Genomic DNA, 10,425 nt, shown 5'->3' on the forward strand with positions numbered 1-10,425 from the left:
GAGAAAACAATTTTAACAAAACATTTAATAGCATTTAGAAATTTAATTATCTAAGGTTTGTTAGAAGGGTTTAGTCTTGGTTAAAAAAAATTCCCAAAAATACTGTTGAAAAGGTGTAAAATAAGATGAATAGTGAAGTAAGTGTGTGTGTGTGGGGGTATGTGTGTATAAGCATGCTAGAGAATTCTTTTATCTCATTGAAAGACATTTGATACTTATTAAAAGATTATTGCTTTAAGGCATATTTTGATTTTCTGCCTAAGACTGTGGAGAGTCTTGCTACTGAGATAATAACAAAGAAACCTTAAACATGAAAAAAAATACCCACATGAAAGATAATATGTTCCTTATTAGGAGTGGTATCATTTTCGGTGGGATTGCTTCTCTCCAAATATAACAGAAGTTTAAAAGTAAAAGCTCATTTCCAGTAAAAAGAGACACCACACAGTAGTTTTGAACTTTTTTTTTGTATTCAAAACTGCTGGTGTGTGATACTTCATTAAGCAATTATCATGACTATTTACTTCAAAAATTTATTTACAGTTTCAAGATCTGTGCTAAGGAGAATACAATCAACTATGTTGTGTGTATCAAGACAGAGAGTTAGACAAATCTATTAGACATGCCCCAACAATGCTTTCAAAAGTACACTTTTTTCTGCTCTTAGATGAAAGCATTTTGGGGAGTCTAAAAGCAATCATGTGCAATTTTAGAATGATTGAAACCTTTCAGAAACTTGACTATGTATTTGATGTATTTTTTACATATATATTTTTTTTAAAATGTGTGTTTTTACTTTGGTATTTCTAGTCTCTCTTTACAGCACCTTTATGCCCTCAGACTCTGCAGAAAGCTGGAGAGTTGAGCCCAGGGTGGTGGAAGAATATTTCAGTCAATGAGAGGACACAGCTGCAAATATAATCTCCTTGTAGCTGCAAACTGTTCGTTTAGATGAGTAATTTAATTTTTATTGAAGCTAATTAAAGTCCATTTGGATTGATCTAGGTGCAGAAGATGACAACCTTCTTCACGGGAAAGAAAAAAACAATCATGGTACATAAAGCTAAATAAACAGCATGGAAGCAAAAGACCATCCAAATTTACAGACTCTTCCTAGTTTACAATCTACTGAAGTTTAAATACCACATTAATAACCTCCTGAGCAGGGAGGCACTTGAAATACATGCCTGATTAGGGAAATGGCACATAAAACCCATTTTTCTATGAAGACGCGCAAATATTTTATTTACTCAGGAGCATTTACAAATTAAGATTTAGACACATATTTTCTGTGTTTTGACCTACACTTATTTCAACAACATCCATCACTAGAATAACTGTGCTGCCTGCATGAACATGAACTCATTTGTATGAACATTGAGGAGCACATTATGTGGAGCACATTTCGAAGAAGAAAAAGACATCAACAAATAAATATGTGATTTTTTTTTTCTCACAGAACAGAAAGGTTAAGGGATCACTGACTGAGGCAAGAAATGCTTTGGCATTAGAGAAAAACTGTAGATCAAGAGAATATTATTTTTAACAGCAAAATAAAATCTCTTTTACATTCAGTACATCCTTTGTTTCATTCAGGACAGTAGGCATTAGAAAAGGGACACAGCCCCAGGAATGTAGCAACCCAAACCCCATTAAACATGCATGGGGAAGATTTCCAGCCTGCTGTGCAGGGAGTTACATGCCCAGGCTCTGTTAACAACAGTAATTGTGCATATAATTTCCTGTGCGTTGCTCTGAAAATTCACCCTACAGTCTTTAGCTCCATGTCAAGTAACTCAGCAGCCATTTATTATAGTCTGAGGGTGGAAACCAAAACTTTGAAACTGCAGAATGGCAACGGTCCCCTTTGCTCCCCTCCCATTCCCTCACGTTTTCCAGAATTCATCAATGAAGGGAAGGTCCAAGGACCAGGTCCTCAGACAAAGCAGGAGTGCATCCCTGAAGGATGCAGCAAATCCTGTGTGGTGATGGCTCCCTGTCCCTGGTCTGGGCTCTGCTGGCCTCCTGATGGTCCCTATGGGGGTTGGCAGAAGTCTGATTGTGTGCAGACCTCTTTGGATCTGGGTTTCACCTCTGGAAGCCTTGCAGAGGCCTGGGTGTGGATGGCCCAAGAAGAAAAGGCACAGCTGCAGTGTGGTGTAGAGTTAATACCCACAGGAGCCCAGAAAGTGGAAGAGGTGGCAGCTGCCACATGGCAGGAACAAATAAACTCACCTAAAGTGACAGACTGAAGGTGCTTCAATAGTGGGTTTGAATTGGGTTATTAAAACACAAGTGGCTGACCCCAGAGAAGGGGCTGGTGCTGAGGTCCACAATTTCTGGATAGGGGAATTGCTAAGAAAAGTTACCAGGACAGAAGGTACAATTGAAGCTCTGAGAGGAAAAGTTTGCAATGGGAAACCCAGCTGACAGTGCCCTGATGCCAGACATTACTGTGAGACATGCCAAGCACCCATAGCTGCCCTGAAAGCTCAGAGTTTTATGGGATCAGACCAAAGAACAACTGAAATAAAAACCTTCTCTCCTGGAAAAGCAGTGAAATGCCAAGCTGCCTTCCCTGGCAGAGAAGCAATTAAAAGTTTGGCTCTATCTGCTTGCAGAAGAGTGAAAGCAGAAAGTAAAGTGGAAGCTACATCTGAGGACACTGCAGAATCAGGGCAAGCCATGAAGGTAATTTGCTGTAGACCACTGGGCTCCAGAAGATCTTACAATGAATTATGTTGAATAAGATCACCCCCTATCTGGTCTTCTGCACTTAGATACTAATTTAAAAAGTATACAAACTTATTATCCAAAGAAATATGTACATAAGCATCCAAACCAACATCCTACTATGAAACAAGAATCCCACCTTCTCCACCACACTCCTCACCAAACTATCCCCTCTGCCCTCAGCACCAGGAGGAAAGGACAAGAGGAAAAAGCAGAACAAAACCAAGATGTTCTTGGCACAGTGTGCCCACAAGGTTAGGCAGTGATGCACTAATGAATAAGGTTCTCCAGGGAACAATCTCACATCAGTAGGTGGAAGGGCTAATCTAATAGTTTTCTTCCATATCTAAATTCTATAAAGGTGTAACTTGCAGCAGGGAGCATGTGATCACTCTTTGAATAAGCAGTGGGAGGGGAAAGGATATGTTTAATGGCCAGAATTAGTTTCCTTACACAGGTTTCCTGAGCCATTGTGCAGAATATGCAGCCTAAGAGTAGTGTGAGACTTTTTTTTTTCATTTTGAAATGGGTACACATCAAATACACCCATCCCCCAGACACAAGAAAATTCTCGCCACATGCTTCTGTCCTCCAGACTTACACAGCATTTTATTGTATGGAACACATCAAAAGGGTTTGGTTCCCTTGTAAAAGTTTTACAGGAAAATCATTGAAGAGCAGTGTAACTTTTCCTTTTTTTTTTTTTTTAAATTCAAAACTAGAACCAATATTCTGGATTCCCACACTTTGGTGTGGACTCAGAGAAAGCTGTGCTTTTCTGTATTGTAGAGCAGAAATACAGACCCTGTATAATTAGAATTGCAGTCATGGCCTGTGGGATCTAGTGATTTGGACATATTTTATTTAACCAGCTTAGTAAAAGGTAATATTCAGCAGCTGTGATCTATAGCAGAATTACAATTTTCAGGGTCAAGGAGGGATTTTGATATTAGGAGGTTGGGCAGAATTGCTGTAAAATCTCATGAGCTGTCGTTAAAAATAAATGAGAAAATAGGTTATCCAAGAGTCATTGTAAGGGAAAAATCAATAGGCAGTGTCTATTCACTTGGGCTGTCAAAATCCTTGAAATTTGAACAAAAGTTTCACGTTTAGTGTGCTGTAGGTTTTGAAATGTAAGTGGTGAATGCTCTGTGGGTACAAATTCATTGTGCTGTGCATTCAAACAAGGAGAAACCCTTCTGAAGTTCTGGAGTTCTCTATTAAGACAGTACAGTTCCTTCGTCACCGAGTCAGACATGTAAAACAGTTTCCAGCAAAACTTCAGAAGCAATTTTAGCTAACTGGTGACAAACTCTCTCTTGGAAATAGTGCATTTCTTTCTCTCACCTTGCTCCTCTGGGGTTCCCTCCCACGTGTGGCTCCCAGCGGATGCAGGGAGGGGCTGCAGCCCCGGAGCCCGGGCGACTCCACGCGAGCGCACGCGCCTGGTGCGGAACCACGGCCGGCGGAGTTTGGGAGTGAGGATTATTGATAATTCGCAGCAGCACACATAATTGATATGGAAAGGCAGTATCATCCTCATTCAGAAACAATTAACTTCCCCCTCCAACACAGCAGTTCAAAGAAGACTCAGCCTTTTAAATATGAATGAGCAGAATTTCAAAATATGCAACTATTAGCTATTACAATGTACACATGGAGTAGGATTTTTTTTTTTTTAATATTCTTGTGGCTACCGAATTTTAGTGTGACGTGGATGCAGATCTCCAGGAGCCCAAATCGTGCATGGATTCCAATTACTTAGAAGTGGGAAGGGGAAAAGAGAGAGAGCTTCACACTGCTCTTGGATTTTATTATTTTATTTGAGCCACAGCCTGATACAACCCAAAAGTCCAGTTAATTCCTGGTTCAAGACAAACAACTGAGACTTTACAGAACATACAAGAATTAGTAGAAAACACTCATTCCTAATGGACATCCAAAAAGAAAAGCTCTCCCAAAAGCTCAACAACACTGAGGAATTCAACAGACTCTTCTGCAGCAGCCCGATGAAGATTTGTACATTGTTAATTTGATTGCAGAAGGTGCATGTTAAATAGAAAAGAACTGAGTTTGTCACTGTCATCTGAATCCATTCAGTCAGTGCAACAAAGGTATATTTAACTAAAATATGAAACAGACTTGCTAACATCGCATTATTTTCTCAGGCTTACAAAGTTAAAAAAAAAATTAAACTGAATATAAATGACTTTGAGCATTTTTTATGACACCCACAGCCTAAGTGATCCAGATAATGTAATCTAACCATCATTAGAAACCATGAAATTACAATTCCTCTGGGATGGATATTTATCTCTCTGTTACATACAGAAAGGCGATTAATTAGTATCTCTTTCAGTGTTTAACATTACTGTGTACGGAGGCTGATTAAAATCTAACTATAGAACAGCTATGATAGCTAACACGTAATCTGGGGAAAGTTTAGCTGGGGCACGAAGAAGCACCTTAAAAAGAAGACTTAAAAAAATGCACTCTTAGAAGTACGTAGCTTCAAAGCCAAAACACAGACTTCCTTCTAATTTCTATTACACACAGCAATCATGACAATTACTGAGATTTCAAAAACCTCAATATTCAAAACAAATAAACCCAAGTCAAATATTTTTGCAAAGTGGTACAATTCACAGAATACCCTTTTTTTTTTGAGAAAAGTGTACAGAACACAGTCAGGAAGGGAAATACATAGTCTTGAATGTCTTATTCTGAAATTTAAATGGGAGGGTTTGCCAGGGTGTGTCTGTGTATGTCCTGTATGGACAGCACAGCGTGCACACACTGTGTGGGCTAAATTAATATTTCTGGTGTAATTTCACTGGCTCGTGTGGAATGCACCAAAGATGTGTCAATGTGTGTGTGCAGACAGTTTCCTCCAGGATCTCATGGGGGAAAAGAGGACATGGATAATTTCACTTTGGAAGGAATAAACAGAAGCAACTTTAGCAGGTTGGCTTCCCAGAACATTCCTTTTGTGAATAAAAATACTGGAGGAATTTCATGCAAGGGTGACTGAAAAATCCCAATTCACTAGTTGCTATTTTGAAAATAATTTCTTACTTTGGTGTCACTGTATCTAGGTATGGGAACTAAGAGGTTTGGTCTGGTTGAGAAGAGGGAAGAAGCTTTAAAAGCAAATGTGAACAGCTCAGCAAAAACTCCAGGGTAACCCTGGTTATATTTAATTTTTTGAAACTACCAGCTGAGACCACAAGTCAGTATTGGACATAGATTGTATTTTAGTGACGACACACAGAAAGAAAGTGGAAGTACCTTTAAAATGTAGTGTAAAGAAAGGACATTTTACTACCCCACAGCCCCCCAGTTCAGGTCCCTAAGAACTGAGCCACTGATTCCTAATCCTCTCCATTGCATCCAGTATTGTGTAGATGCTGCTCTCTTCTGGCTGCCTACACAAATTTTAATATGTAAAATGTTAATAAAAAGTGAAATAAAAGGCTGTCAACAATCAAAGATGGCTTCAAAGTGCTGAGGGCCATGGAGGCACCTCTGAGGCCTTGCTGAGGAGAGGTGACCTATAACCAGTCACCTCATAGTTCTGATCCTACACCACGCGGGCCACGACCTCCTTCAAAATTTCCCTCCTCTCTTCCTGAAGACCTCACTCAGGATGACCCACCTTCATATTTGGAGGCAAGGGGAAGGCACACACTTATTTTTCAGGAGAAAATTATGATGGAGATGGGTAGCACTGTCTACTGTGAGCAAGCCATGCAGGGCAAGGGGTACAGCTGTGATGCCATGGGGTGTGCGTGTTTGGCCATGTCACACCTCATGGCAACCTGAATATCAACAGCTCAGTTTTGTATTCTTACAAAAAACAAGGGCAACTGAAACCTAGTGAAAAGGTTAAAAAAAAAAAAAAGGAAAAACATAAAAAAATTCTAAACTCTCAAGTGACCCTTGCATCAGGACAAGGATCTTCAAGCCTATATAGCACAACCAAGCTGCCAAACCAAGTGTATCAGGGGTCACACCACCCCTCCAGAGAGAGCAGAGGAGGAAAAAGATTCCTTTGAATAGGTTGGAAGTAGGAAATAAAGAGGTCACCATTACATCCCATTGCTCCACTGTGGGACACAACAAGGTAGAACATTACTGGAGTCCAAGCTGACCCCAAGATGGTTAACTTCTTTCTTCCCTCTAGTTCCACACAATAGACATATCCCTGTCAGGCACCTCTGACCACCCCCTCTGCAGATTTCCTCAAGCACATCTTCTGGCTCAGTCCTGTGCTTTAGAAGAGGTGCCACACCCTGCTCCATCCATCTCATGTGCCCATGTGGTAAAATCACATAACCATTGTCTGCCTGAGAAAGAAAGAGCTGCTCTGAGGGCAGGTGACACCTGTGGGTAGTTTGAGTTCGGATTGTCCAACAGCACCCAAGTCACCAGTCCCAGCTGCAGGACAGCTCAGGCACTGTGTGAAATTCAAAACACCTCATCCTAGAGGCAGAGGAAATAACCAACACTGATCTAACCCCACACGAGTTCATTGTCCTCCTTAGGGCTCTTAAAAGATCAAATCAATCTTTAACCCAAGTGATACCCGGCTATGTCCTACATCCCTGGAGCCCTGCTGACCACGCAGCCAGGACACATGGCCAGGGCTGAAGCCTTATGAAGGTGAGAAATGCTGTCCCTGTGACAGACCAGCTGCTTGTGGTGGCTGGTGATGTGCACTCTGTGCCATGTGTTTGTGTGGCACTGGTTTGCTCCTGCGGCGAGAGGGAGAGGAAGTGCAGTCCTCACAGCATCCGCGGGACTCGCAGGGATATCTGTTACAATTCATTAAGCAGTGCTCTAAGAAGTTACAATAATAACATTTCAACACAGTTTCCAGAGGGAATCTCAGAAACTACAGGAAAAGCTGACAAGTTTCAATCCATTTATCAAAGCACTCCAAGACAGATGAAACAGCAGAGCTGCTTAGTGAGGAATGTCTCTCTTTCTGGGTGTCCAGAGCATTTCAGTAAATAAAAAGCTCTTTAAAAATAAGTCAATACAATGGAATCCCTTTTGCCTTTTGCCAGCGCTTGTATTACACTTGCACCCAAATGACCCTCCTACCTATAATACTGCAGCATTTACATACACATCAAATGGGTGCTTTTCACTTACATAATACATTTAATCCAGGGATTACAGAGCACATTATATATTAAACATTACACCACCTCGTGAGGTAGGTTAGCATTAATGAAATTGTGGTGGGTAAACTGAGGCACAGGCCAGCTTTATTACTTGCCTGTGGTCCAGGGGCAATCAGCGGAAAAGTCATTAAGATGCTGCTCAAACAGCAGAGACACATATGCACCTACTTGAATGGGTAAAATAGACTGATCCACGTGTTCTAATGCAACTTCAGCTGCTCATCTGGAGACACTCAGGTCTTGATTTTCTGAGGGCAGGAGAACAAAAGGCAAATAGGAAACGTCAAAAAGAACAGAAAGCAAATGTTTGCTGTTAGAAATATATTTTTTTGTATGCCAAACTGTTTACACAAAGCAAGAAGCATCCAAGACTGAAGGACACTTCAGATGCTGATCTCTAATAATTTGATTTTCTGAGTAAAGATTTTTCTAGACCTGCAACAGGGGTTTTGTTAGGTTTTTGTTCAATAATGTTGGTTTATATTTAGCTTTCATATAGCAGAGAAAAAAAAAAATCTTTGGTTAAGGTCTTTGAGCCAAGCATCTAGGATGAAATTTTCAAAAGCACTCAACAGTGGCTTTTGAAAATAGAATTAGGCTAGTTGCTAAGACAAGCTTTGAAAGCCACCCCCTACCTCCTTTAGCATTTTAACTGAGAGCTGATTTCCTCAGTGATGTTCCCTGTTTTAGTCTCCCCATCTCATGGCCTTCCCCAGTATTGCTGAGGCAAGTTGGATTTAACGCCAGGAAAGCAGGCAGGAGACAGGAAAGGAGGGAGCCTGTGGTCATGACCTCCCCAGCAGGTCTGCTGCCCCAGAGTGCTGTAGCTGGACACAGGGATGCTCCCTGGGTGGCTCCCACTTTCCAGCCAGCCTTTGTTCTCTTTGTGGGAGCCCTGGCTAATAGAGGTGTACACCCTTCGCCTGATGGGTAGGTGAGGCTATAATTACCTCGGTAATAAGGTCTGATTCTTCCCTGCTCTGCACCTCCTCAGCTGGCCAGGAATACTTGTCTAAAGTGGGTGCAAATGCTACCAGATCAGAAAGATGACATTTTACATCAATGGAAATGACCAGGTGTAAGGAACAAAGGCTTACAATAACAATGCTCTCAACTCTGTTGTCCTTTAATTAAGTAGTTCCTCCAGCAATGACACTAATGAGGCCTTGTTTCCTCAGGGTTGGATTCTCTAGTATCTAAATGGGATGTGAGCTTTTCCTGGGGAGAGAGGCATTTATAATTTCTTCCTCCTAGGTAGTGTCCAATTTGGGTGGATGTCACGCTGCAGCCTCTCTTGGTGAGGATGCCAGTGAGGACATCTTTCCTCTTGGCTGCTGATTTCCTGAAACCGAAAGAAATTTTTGAGAGCTCTGCTCTCCTATTACATTTGGCTGAGTTTGGTCAAAGGCTCCAACTTGGCAGGAGATAGGAAGACAAATTCATCAAATGAGACAGAGCAAAGACATAAGCCTGTTTCTTCTAGGAAGAGAAGATTAAATATTATTTTTTATTTAAAAGCAAGTTTTCTAGTGGTGTGGTAAACTCACAGGGTATTTTTTTGCTTCCTTGGAAGGCATGCCTGGCTGCAACTCCTGCAAGCAGTATCAACAAAAGGAGTATGTACAGACAAATACATACAGGCAGGACATGCAGCTCAGGCAACAAGCAGTGTTATGTGGCTGGCTACAGAAGAGAGCTGGAAAGTTCATTAAATCCACAGAAGCAGCAATCATGTTCACTGGGGACAGTGCTGACCGGACAAGGTCATGGGTCTGAACGGAGAAAGCAACTGAACAAAGAAGCAGCAGTGGAAGGTTTTCTTTGGGTTTGGTCCAGGAGAGCAGTCACAACATGGCAGCCAGCAGGATGCATGCACCATAACGCTGGCAATGCAGGCTTGGCAGCCTGCTCCAGACCTCTCTGGCCACAGGACAGCAGGGACAGCCCCTTTTCTGTACAGAGTTTAATGGCTCAGAACCACTTAAGGCCCTTGAAAATGTGTAAAACTTCCACTTTCCAACACTGCTTTCTGGCAGGACAGACATCCAGGGAATGCCTTCACTTTGCATGCTCCTGAACAACCCATCAATGAACAAGCACCAGCCTTGTGAGAAAACTGACACTGCCTTGCAGAGTCCACATCCTTCATTGGTTATGCCACCATCACCCGGTATCTCTTCTTGTGATAAAGCCAAAATAACAAGGGAACACCCAGGCTGCACTGCCATAACTCCAGGATAAATCTGCAGCTGTTCCCCAAAACACCACAGTGCCTGGGTGGTGGAGAGATACCAGCTATGGGTGACACAGCTCCTCACACTTAGCCTACCTCACAGAATAAAGCAGCATTTGTAGGTTATCTAGAGTTTTTTTGCCAAATTATTGTTTCCTTGGGAAAAGCAGACTATTCCCAAATTCACCCTGGGGTGCCTCTCCAACTGCAGACACCATTTTACTTGTACTTGTGCACAAGAGTCTCCCAAGCAGGTTTTCCAGCCAGGAG

At 41.8% G+C, this 10,425-nt stretch overlaps 1 protein-coding gene across 4 annotated transcripts in view; it reads right to left on the bottom strand.

Moving 5' to 3' along the window:
• Window positions 1-4,537: 4,537 nt before the first annotated feature.
• The window catches only part of VTI1A (vesicle transport through interaction with t-SNAREs 1A), a 267,012-nt gene continuing 261,124 nt past the window's right edge, over window positions 4,538-10,425 (bottom strand). For all 4 annotated transcript variants that reach the window (XM_054637479.2, XM_054637482.2, XM_054637478.2 and 1 more), the window contains one exon: window positions 4,538-10,425. This exon is cut by the window's right edge and continues 5,485 nt beyond it. The gene's annotated coding sequence lies outside the window, so the exon portion shown is untranslated.

The sequence above is a fragment of the Agelaius phoeniceus genome, chromosome 9 (genome assembly GCF_051311805.1).
Source record: "Agelaius phoeniceus isolate bAgePho1 chromosome 9, bAgePho1.hap1, whole genome shotgun sequence".
NCBI classification, from domain to species: Eukaryota; Metazoa; Chordata; class Aves; order Passeriformes; family Icteridae; genus Agelaius; species Agelaius phoeniceus.